We start from the raw sequence: 11,749 nt of genomic DNA on the forward strand, positions 1-11,749 counted from the left end.
AGTAGTTCATCACAAAAACCGGTTTCTGTGACACCTACACCAATTAGTGAGGAAGCTAATGATGATGATCATGAAACTTCAGATCAAGTTAATATCGAACCTCGTAGGTCAACCAGAGTAAGATCTGCACCAGAATGGTAAGGTGATCCTGTTCTGGAGGTCATGTTACTAGACCATGACGAACCTACGAACTATGAGGAAGCGATGATGAGCCCAGATTCCGCAAAATGGCTTGAGGCCATGAAATCTGAGATGTGATCCATGTATGAGAACAAAGTGTGGACTTTGGTTGACTTGCCCGGTGATCGGCAAGCCATCAAGAATAAATTGATCTTCAAGAAGAAGACAGACGCCGATGGTAATATTACTGTCTACAAAGCTCGACTTGTTGAGAAAGGTTTTCGACAAGTTCAAGGAGTTGACTACGATGAGACCTTCTCACCCGTAGCGACGCTTAAGTCCGTCAGAATCATGTTAGCTATTTCCGCATTTTATGATTATGAAATTTGGCAAATGGATGTAAAGACTGCATTCCTGAATGGATTTCTGGAAGAAGAGTTATATATGATGCAACCTGAAGGTTTTTATCGATCCAAAAGGTGCTAACAAAGTGTGCAAGCTCCAGTGATCCATTTATGGACTGGTGAAAGCCTCTCGGAGTTGGAATAAAAGCTTTGATAGTGTGATCAAAGCATATGGATTTATACAGACTTGCGGTGAAGCCTGTATTTACAAGGAAGTGAGTGGGAGCACTACAACATTTCTGATAAGTATATGTGAATGACATATTATTGATCAGAAATAATGTAGAATTTTCTGGAAAGCATAAAGGAGTGTTTGAAAATAGTATTTCAAATAAAGACCTCGGTGAAGCTACTTACATATTGAGCATCAAGATCTATAGAGATAGATCAAGACGCTTGATAAGTTTTTTCAATGAGTACATACCTTGACAAGATTTTGAAGTAGTTCAAAATGAACAGTCAAAGAAAGAGTTCTTACCTATGTTACAAGGTGTGAAATTGAGTAAGACTCAAAGCCCGACCACGGCATAAGATAGAAAGAGAATGAAAGTCATTCCCTATGCCTCAGCCATAGTTTCTATAAAGTATGCCATGCTATGTACCAGATCTATTGTATACCCCACACTGAGTTTAGCAAGGGAGTACAATAGTGATCTAGGAGTAGATCACTGGATAGCGGTCAAAACTATCCTTAGTGGAATAAGGATATGTTTCTCGATTATGGAGGTGACAAAAGGTTCGTCGTAAAGGCTTACGTCGATGCAATTTTTGACACTGATCCAGATGACTCTAAGTCTCAATCTAGATACATTTTGAAAGTGGGAGCAATTAGCTAGAGTAGCTCCGTGCAGAGCATTGTTGACATAGAAATTTGCAAAAATACATACCGATCTGAATGTGGCAGACCCGTAGACTAAACTTCTCTCATAAGCAAAACATGATCACACCTTAGTACTCTTTGGGTGTTAATCACATAGCGATGTGAACTAGATTATTGACTCTAGTAAACCCTTTGGGTGTTGGTCACATGACGATGTGAACTATGGGTGTTAATCACATGGTGATGTGAACTATTGGTGTTAAATCACATGGCGATGTGAATTAGATTGTTGACTCTAGTGCAAGTGGGAGACTGAAGGCAATATGCCCTTGAGGCAATAATAAAGTTATTATTTATTTCCTTATTTCATGATAAATGTTTATTATTCATGCTAGAATTGTATTAACTGGAAACATAATACATGTGTGAATACATAGACAAACATAGTTTCACTACTCACTAGTATGCCTCTACTTGACTAGCTCGTTAATCAAAGATGGTTAAGTTTCCTAACCATAGACATGAGTTGTCACTTGATTAACAGGATCACATCATTAGGAGAATGATGTGATTGACTTGACCCATTCCGTTAGCTTAGCACTTGATCGTTTAGTATGTTGCTATTACCCTTTTCATGACTTATACATGTTCCTATGACTATGAGATTATGCAACTCCAGTTTACCGTAGGAACACTTTGTGTGCTACCAAACATCACAGCGTAACTGGGTGATTATAAAAGTGCTCTACAGGTGTCTCCCAAGGTACTTGTTGACTTGGCGTATTTCGAGATTAGGATTTGTCACTCTGATCGTCGGAGAGGTATCTCTGGGCCCACTCGGTAATACACATCACTATAAGCCTTGCAAGCATTATAACTAATGAGTTAGTTGCAGGATGATGTATTACAGAACGAGTAAAGAGACTTGCCGGTAACGAGATCGAACTAGGTATTGAGATACCGACGATCGAATCTCGGGCAAGTAACATACCGATGACAAAGGGAACATAGAATAAAGATCTTCGTATAATATGTAGGAGCCAATCTGAACATCTAGGTTCCGCTATTGGTTATTGACCGGAGATGTGTCTTGGTCATGTCTACATAGTTCTCGAACCCGTAGGGTCCGCACACTTAACGTTCGGTGACGATTTGTATTATGAGTTTATGTGTTTTGATGTACCGAAGGTAGTTCGGAGTCTCGGATGAGATCGGGGACATGACGAGGTGTCTCGAAATGATCGAGACGTAAAGATCGATATATTGGATGACTATATTCGGACATTGGAAAGGTTCCGAGTGATTCAGGTATTTTTCGGAGTACCGGAGGGGTTACCGGAACCCCCCGGAGGTTAATGGGCCTTGTTGGGCCATAAGGGAAAGAGAGAGGGGCCGGCCTAGGGCAGGCAGCGCGCTTCCTCCTCTCTGGTCCGAATTGGACTAGGAGAGGGGGGCGACGCCCCCCTTTCCTTCTCTTTCTCTCCCTTCCTTTCCCCCTCCTAGTAGGAGTAGGAAAGAAGGGAATCCTACTCCTACTAGGAGGAGGATTCCTCCTCCTGGCGCACCAACAAGGGCCGGCCAGCCTCCCCCTTGCTCCTTGATATACAGAGGCATGGGGGCACCTCTCGACACACAAATTGATCACAAAGATCTCTCCCAGCCGTGGGCGGTGCCCCCCTCCACCATAATTCACCTCGGTCATACTGTAGCGGTGCTTAGGCGAAGCCCTATCACGGTAGCTTCATCAACATCGTCACTACGCCGTCGTGTTGACGAAACTCTTCCCTGAGCTCTACTGGATCGTGAGTTCACAGGACATCACCGAGCTGAACGTGTGCTGAACGCGTAGGTGCCGTACGTTCGGTACCGAGGATCGGTCCATCGTGAAGACGTACGACTACATCAACCGCGCTGTCATAACGCTTCCGCTTAATGGTCTACGAGGGTACGTGGACGACTCTCTCCCCTCTCATTGCTATGCATCACCATGATCTTGCATGTGCGTAGGATTTTTTTTGAAATTACTGCGTTCCCCAACAGATATGGCGCATGCCATAGCCGCAATGAGTCTGCTCGCCCTCCGGCCCCTACTCAGCAGTAGGTTGTCATTGATCAGGTGCCCACCTCCTTCCGTGCTCCACAAAATACCCCGCAAGTTCCTCCCTAGCAGAACCAGCATAATCCACACCTCTCCATTTATGCCAAGCCACCCATCCTCCCTATGGGGGCTGGCTCTTCCAACATGGGTCATCCAGCTATGGGACCTATGTACCCTGGTTTTCCCGCGGCTGCCTATCAATATCAGCTGTTAGCACCTTGGCAGCAGAAGCCCCATTTCCCTTTCCCTTATATGCCACCGCAAAATATGCCTGTGTGGTTCCAACAGCCATATCCGCAGCAAGTCAGCTCGGGTAGTGGAATATCTGGAGGAGGGGGACAAGGTGGGACTGGGAAGAACAAAAAGAAGCATAAACCAAGCGGCAAGCACAAGCAGCAAACTACTGTTCCTGGATAGGGGGAGAACTCTTCTGCTCAGATTTCTGTTGACCCTGAAGGCTTCATGGTTGATCCTAAGTATATAGGTACAATTTGCTACAACTGTGGCCTCCCTGGTCATTTTGTTGGCATGTGCCAAGTGCCAAAGGTCTGTTTCATCTGCAAAACACCAGGCCATCATATGGATGCCTGCCCCAAGTGGTATCGGCCATACCCAGCTGCACAGTTTTGGGAGAGTGCCAATAGTGGTCTAGGATTTTTCCACATTGAGGCTGGTGAGAAAAGTGACAGTGATTGGCTGAATTTTGGGAATGTGGGGCTGGTAGTCATTGAGGAAGGTGTGATTAGTGCTAAGGAGCTAGAAAGTTGCTTTGCAAAAATGTGGAAAACTAATTGGCCCTGGCAGATCAGACCATATGATGACTCACAGTACCTGGTCAGATTCCCTCCTAACAAGAAAGTGGCTGATCTGGTTGCTTTCAAATCCATTAATCTGAAAAAGAAAGGGGGCACTATTTCTTTTAAGGAATGGCATGGTGATATACCAATTTATGACACTCTAAAGGAAGTTTGGATCAATATAATAGGAATCCCACCTGTGTGGTGTTCTTGGAAGGTCATTGCACATATCGCCTCTTCCCTGGGTGTGATTGTTAATGTTGATTGACATGGTATTTTCAGAAGCTTCTATGAGGTGGTCAGAGTGCAGATTGCTGTGAGAGACCCACAAGTGATACCTAAAGACAGAGTGGTGGAGATTCAGCAAGACCTTTATCTCCTCAGTTTTGAAGTGGAGGGAGATGAAGATGTTGAGCCCCCTAATCATAAGCCTTCTGATGACCCATCTGAACCTAAAAGTGGTGATGGAAATGAGGAGAATCAGAGGAAATCTAAGGAAGTGGATGACTATAGTAATGATGACTTGCTGGGAGAAGAAATGGATCATGACAATAAGGAAAAACAAACTGACAAAAGATCTACCTCTGCCCCAAGTGGGTCCAGGAATAGAAACAATAGTACTCACTCTCACACTCCTGTTGGGACTCCTGCTGTTGAAAACTCCATGCAAGCAAAAGGGCAGGGTGCCCCCATGACCAAAAGCTACTTGGAAGTTGTCAAGAGAGCCCCTTTGGAGAAGTGTGGCTGTCTATATCTTCCTCATTTTGAAGTTGTTATTTCCAAAAGTGCTGGCTGTGGAGCTAGTGCCTCTGAGACTCAAGTCTCTTGCCCAGTTCCCAAACCTCAGGTCCATAGACCTGGAAAAGGGAAATGGGGTCCTGTTGTTGCCAGTAGGATGAGCAGCAGGATAAGGAGAGATGGTAAAAACTCTATTGTGAAAGCTCAAGAGTTCAAACAAGTTCCGAATTTGGAAGTTGCTAAAAGTAAAACTTCTGTAATCTTCCAAAATTCTTTTGCATGTTTAGATAATGAGCTCCTTATTAGGAATGCTGGTAAGGCTGGTTTGACATTAGGAATAAATCCTGATGTGATCAGCCATAATTTCAACATCATTAAAACCCTGGAGCTTGATAGAATGTCTAAATTTTATCAGGACAACCCTGATATGTTCCTCCCCCTGATATTGATGTCACTAAAGAGGGGACTAGTAGCTCTTTTAGAATTGTTGACAACTCTGCAGCCCCCATTTCCACCTCTAGTAACTATACTATAGAGGAGGAAGACGGTGACACTTCTTGGATAGAAGTGTCTACCCAAAAGGGTAGGAAGAGATTGTCCAAATAATAATAATAATAGTCAATGATTGGTGCTTTTTGGAATATTAGGGGCCTAAATGGGTCCTGTAAAAGCACCAGACCGCAGGAGCTTATTAAAGCTACTTGACCTGATTTTATTTGCATCTCTGAGACTAAGAAAGCTAATTTTACTCTTCCTCAACTAGATGCCATTGATACTAAAAGTGGTTTCTGGTGGAACTGGCTCCCTACTATCAATACAGCAGGGGGGATTCTAGTTGGTGTTAAGGAAGATATTTTTCATATAGTTAACTGCAATGTTAAATCTTATTGTATTTCTTGTATTTTGAAATGTAAGCACAATAACACTGTGTGGAGACTGGTAGCAGTATATGGGACTGCTTATGAGGAACATAAGCTTGACTTTATTAATGAGTTGCATTCTATTTTAGCTAGCTGGTTTGGACCTACTTTAGTGGGTGGAGATTTTAATCTCATCAGAGTAGCTGGGGAGAAAAGTACAGGTTTGATTAACCATCATTGGGCTGACTTGTTCAATGATTGGGTCAACAAGTATGGCCTCATAGAACTAAAGAATGCAGGTAGAAAGTTTACTTGGGCTAATAACCAGGATGACCTTGTTATGGCTACTTTAGACAGGATTTTTATTTCAGTAGATCGGAACAGACTATTCCCTGCTTGCCATGTTAAGGCCTTGCCTAGAGTTGGTAGTGATCATACTCCTTTAGTATTAGACACTTCTGCTTTACATATTCCCACTGATAAAATGTTTAGATTTGAAAAATGGTGGCTGGAAATTCCTAGCTTTGATGATGTTATTCATAAAGCCTGGAACACCAAATGTCCTGACAGCAAAGCTATTGATGTTTATCAATTTAAGATTCGTGTAATCAGGAAAGCTGCTAAGGGCTGGTGTGCTAATTATGAGGTTTCCCAGAATAATGTGAAACAAGCTCTAGTGGTTGAATATAAATGCTTAGATATTTTGGCTGAATCTCAGCCTCTTTCTCCTAACTCTAAACATAAGATGAAAAAAATGCAGGGGATTTGAATGACATTTGGAGGAAGGAGGAAATTAAGGCCAGGCAGAGATCCAGGGAGAAGGAGATATTGGAAGGTGAATTGAACACTGGCTACTTCAAGGCTGTGGCTAACCAAAACAAGAGGAAGAAGCAGATTAATGTTCTGGAAAGCAGCTCAGGGCCTGTAGAGGTGTAGCGACCCGACCCGAATGGATCAAGTCTACTGTGCTCCGGTGTCATCCCTGGATCAGTAATGCTGACACCACACAGTACTTCGAAGGATTTATAACAGAGTTGCAATCACACACTTATTATATCGATGTCTCAAAGAGAACTTATTACAATAAATATGGCTTAAGGCCATCTAATAATGATAACAGCGAAAGGCTCGGAAGATAAATGGGTCCATCAACTCCAACGGCATCACTGAGTATAGAACCACGACCTACAAGCACCTTACTCGTCGTCTGAAAAGTCTGCAACATGAAAGTTGCAGCCCGAAAACGGGTCAGCACATGGAATATGCTGGCAATGTAAGTAATGGAATGAAACAGCTATACTACATGCATATATGGCTGGTGGAAAGCTCTATGGTTACAGTTTTGCGTAAAGCCAGTTTTTCCCTACTGCAAAGGAATAAATTTATTTAACTATCATGGTAGTTGTTAAACATCGAGAATGGTTGACAGCATTCCGATCCCAATTAAGTAATTAAAACCCAACAACATTAATTAGAAGTAACATGATGAGATTCACATGATATTCAAGTACTAGATACTCAAGTTGTCCATAACCGGCGACACGGCTAATCATGATTAGTTTGTACACTCTGCAGAGGTTTGCGCACTTTTCCCCACAAGACTCGATCGCCTCCGTTTGGTTTCTCGCACTACAGGGTGTTTGAGAAGACGGATGACCGAGACACCGTCTTTCAGAAGCGCTAGCACCTTACATGTGGGTAGACCGGTACACCTACTTTCCCCTACATCTGCTAGTCTACCCGTAAGAGTTCGCACAACTTACTCATCTATGCCAGAGCCCATAATGGCTTGTGGCTGCACACGGAAGTTACTAGCATGAATGATCTTATGATCCCTTTGAGCCTGGGTGGCGGTCCGAAATAAAAACAGGCAAGTCCTGATAGACATCAGGTGCCTCAATCCACCCAGATGTGTGTTTAAGTTGCCACCTTAGATAAACCCTTAATTATCAATCTCACATCTGTCATGGATATCACTCACCCAATCCACGTCTACTAGCATAGTATGGCATAATAAGCAAACGTAGAAGTAACTCCCAAAGGTTTCATAATAAACAGGTAATAGGTACTACCTCATCTACTTCCCATCCCACAATTTAATTAGATCCTAATCATGAAATGTGAGAGGATTGATCTAATGCAATAAAACATGGGTTGTAGAAAAGGTATGATCAAATTGTTACTTGCCTTGCTGATGATCCGCGAGACCTAGGGTTTTGAAGTAACAAGCGGCGCAATCCGGGTGATCTATCACAGACAAACAACAAGCACACAATAAGTACTCATCTAATGCACAGGTAAAACTTGAACAAGAGAACGAATCAGAAAGTTCAACTTAAGAACTCCGGTTGCAAAGAAAGAAAGAACCGAACAGACGACGGAAAAACAAACGGCGGAAGAAAACAACTCGGTTCTAGCAAGTTGAAACTAGGTCAAATTTAACTGTAGCAAAGGCTTGTTCAAGTTGATTAGACGGAACGGCGGTTTCGAGACGAAACTCCAGGCGCTTGAATCACCTGATTCCGATAAACGAGCGGGAAGAAAGACTAGAACGAAGATAGGATCTGAGATCGCGATCGCGGAATAAATCCGACGAAAAGAAAGAGATGAACGGTTAAACAAACGGGCGTCGTTAACCGGGAAAAGTCGGTGATCACGTTCGTTGAGACGAACGGTCCGAAAGAAGAATGAAAACCGATCTAGGGTTTCGGAAGAAAACCAAAACAAAACCGAAAGAAAAAACGGAAGAAAAAAGAGAAGAACCGGAACGGTTTCCTAGAAGAAAAACCGAACTGAGGAAAAGAAGAGGCAGCGCGGCTACCTCGGGAGGCGGGGCTCCGGGCGGCGGCTTAGGGCGGCGGCGGCGGCTTAAGGCGGCGGCGGCGGCTTAAGGCGACGGCGGCTTGGGGCTTGGGGTGGTGGAGGAAAAGAGAAGGGGGGGTGAGTATATATACTAGGAGGGGGGTGTGACTTGGCCAAGGGGCAAAAGGGGGGGGCGGCGGCCTAGAGTCCCGCTGGGACTCGGCTTCGCGCGAGGGGCTGGGGCGGTGGCGGCTGGCTGGGCCTTGGCCCGGCTGGCCTGGCGCGCGGGAGCTGCTCCTTTTTTTTAATCGGTTTCGCGCGCAGAAAAACAAAGAAAAGAAAAACTAAACGAACTCCAAAATTTCTAAAGTAAATTTTCCCCGACTCCTACAAATGAGTCGAACAAAATGAACTTTTCTCCGGGCCTAAAATGCAATTTTTGGAAACACGCATTTTCCCTATCCAAATAAAAGCAAACAAAACTCCGGCAAAACCAAAACTTGACTCATTCATTAAATCTTCATTTTTTCCTAACTTTGGAAAAGTCATATTATTCCCTCTCTCACTTTTTTTTGATATTGGAAAAATAATTAAAGATGAAATAAATAAATCAAATGATCCTCTTTTCCAAAATTTGAGAGAACTCAAATATGAAAATAACGAAATCTCCAACTCTCTCTGTGGGTCCTTGAGTTGCGTGAAATTTCTAGGATCAACTAAAATGCATGAACATATGATACGCATGATGATCTAGTGTATAACATTCCAAATTGCAAATTTGGGATGTTACAAACCTACCCCCCCTTAAGATGAATCTCGCCCTCGAGATTCGGGTTGGCTAGAAAATAGGTGAGGGTGGTCCTTGAGCGAATCTTCTTCTCTTTCCCAGGTGGCTTCATCCTCTGAGTGGTGGTTCCACTGAACTTTGCAAAACTTGATAACCTTGCTGCGGGTAACTCTGCTGGCATAATCGAGAATCTTGACTGGCTTCTCCTCATACGTTAAGTCGTCCTTCAACTGAATCGCTTCGAGTGGCACGGTATCTCTTAGCGGTACCTCCGCCATCTCGGCATGACACTTCTTCAGCTGGGAAACATGGAATACATCATGAACTCCTGACAGCTCCTCTGGTAATTCCAACTTATAAGCGACTTCTCCCATACGTTGCAAGATCTTGTACGGTCCAATGAAGCGCGGTGCTAATTTTCCCTTAACTCCAAAGCGCTTAACTCCTCGAAGTGGGGATACTCGAAGGTAAACTTTGTCTCCAGTTTCGTAAACTGTCTCCTTGCGTTTTGAATCTGCGTAGCTCTTCTGCCTGGACTGGGCTACCTTGAGACTATCGCGAATCAACTTAACTTTCCGTTCAGACTCCTTAGTCAAATCTGGTCCAAAGAATTGACGGTCTCCAACTTCGTCCCATGACAACGGTGTCCTGAACCTCCTTCCGTATAAAGCTTCGAAAGGTGCCATCTTCAAACTGGTTTGGTAACTGTTGTTACAAGAAAACTCCGCATACGGCAAGTTATCGTCCCAGCTAGATCCATAATCTAGTGCACAGGCTCTCAGCATATCTTCCAAAATCTGATTGACTCTCTCGGTCTGTCCATCTGTCTGCGGATGAAAAGTTGTGCTGAACTCTAGTCTGGTTCCTAAAGTTTCATGCAACTGATTCCAAAATTTTGAGGTAAATTGAGTTCCTCTATCTGATACGATACTCCTCGGAACTCCATGCAAACAAATGATCCTAGTCATGTATATCTTTGCCAACGTAGCACTGGTGTAAGTGGTCTTAACTGGAATGAAATGTGCTACCTTTGTCAAACGATCAACTACTACCCATATCGAGTCATAGCCTGCTTTCGTCCTGGGTAGTCCTGTGATAAAATCCATGCCTATCTTATCCCACTTCCATTCGGGTATCGGCAATGGTTGTAACAATCCTGCTGGCTTCTGATGCTCTGCCTTTACTCTCTGACATACATCACAAACTGCTACATATGCTGCAATATCCTTCTTCATTCCGGTCCACCAGAATGTTTCCTTCAAATCCAAATACATCTTGGTATTCCCTGGGTGAATCGAATACGGTGAATCATGTGCCTCGTGCAAAATCAACTTCCTGATCTCCGGGTCATTGGGCACATAAACACGGTCCTCAAACCATAAGGTATCGTGCTCATCCTCACGAAATCCCTTTGCTTTTCCTTCACTCATTCTCTCTTTTATAGCAGCAATCTCCTTGTCAGATTTCTGAGCTTCTCTGATTTTATCCATCAATGTTGACTGAATCTCCAATGCTGCTACATAGCCTCTCGGAACTATTTCAAAACATAGCTCATGAAGGTTTTCTGCTAACTCCTTTGGTACTTCTCCCGTCACTAGGGTGTTGACATGGCTCCTATGGCTCAATGCGTCAGCTACCACATTAGCCTTTCCGGGATGGTAATGCAATCTCATGTCATAATCCTTGATGAGCTCCAACCATCTCCTTTGTCTGAGGTTCAACTCCTTCTGCCTAAAAATGTACTTCAAACTCTTGTGATCTGTGTACACCTCACAATGATTTCCAATGAGGAAATGTCTCCATGTTTTCAATGCATGCACTACAGCTGCTAACTCCAAATTATGCGTGGCATAATTCAGCTCATGAGGCTTCAGTTGCCATGAAGCATACGAAACAACTCCCCTTCCTGCATAAGCACTGCTCCAAGTCCTCGACGTGAAAGCGTCGCAATACACCTCGTAATCCTTGGTCTGATCTAGCAAAATCAATACTGGTGAGGTAACCAAGCATTTCTTCAATTCCTGGAAACTAGCCTCACATTCCTCAGTCCAATTGAACTTAGTATCCTTCTTCAACAATTCAGTCATAGGCTTTGCAATCTTTGAAAAGCTCTCAATGAACCTCCGGTAGTATCCTGCGAGTCCAAGAAAACTCCGGATCTCTCCAACTGTCATTGGTGATTCCCATTCGGTTACGGTCTCAACCTTAGTGGGGTCAACTGCTATACCTTCTCCGGATATAACGTGTCCGAGAAATCCAACTTCCTTCAACCAAAACTCACATTTGCTGAATTTGGCGTATAACTGATGTTCCCTTAGTTTCT

The sequence above is a fragment of the Triticum dicoccoides genome, chromosome 6A (assembly GCF_002162155.2).
Source record: "Triticum dicoccoides isolate Atlit2015 ecotype Zavitan chromosome 6A, WEW_v2.0, whole genome shotgun sequence".
In the NCBI taxonomy this organism is placed as follows: domain Eukaryota; kingdom Viridiplantae; phylum Streptophyta; class Magnoliopsida; order Poales; family Poaceae; genus Triticum; species Triticum dicoccoides.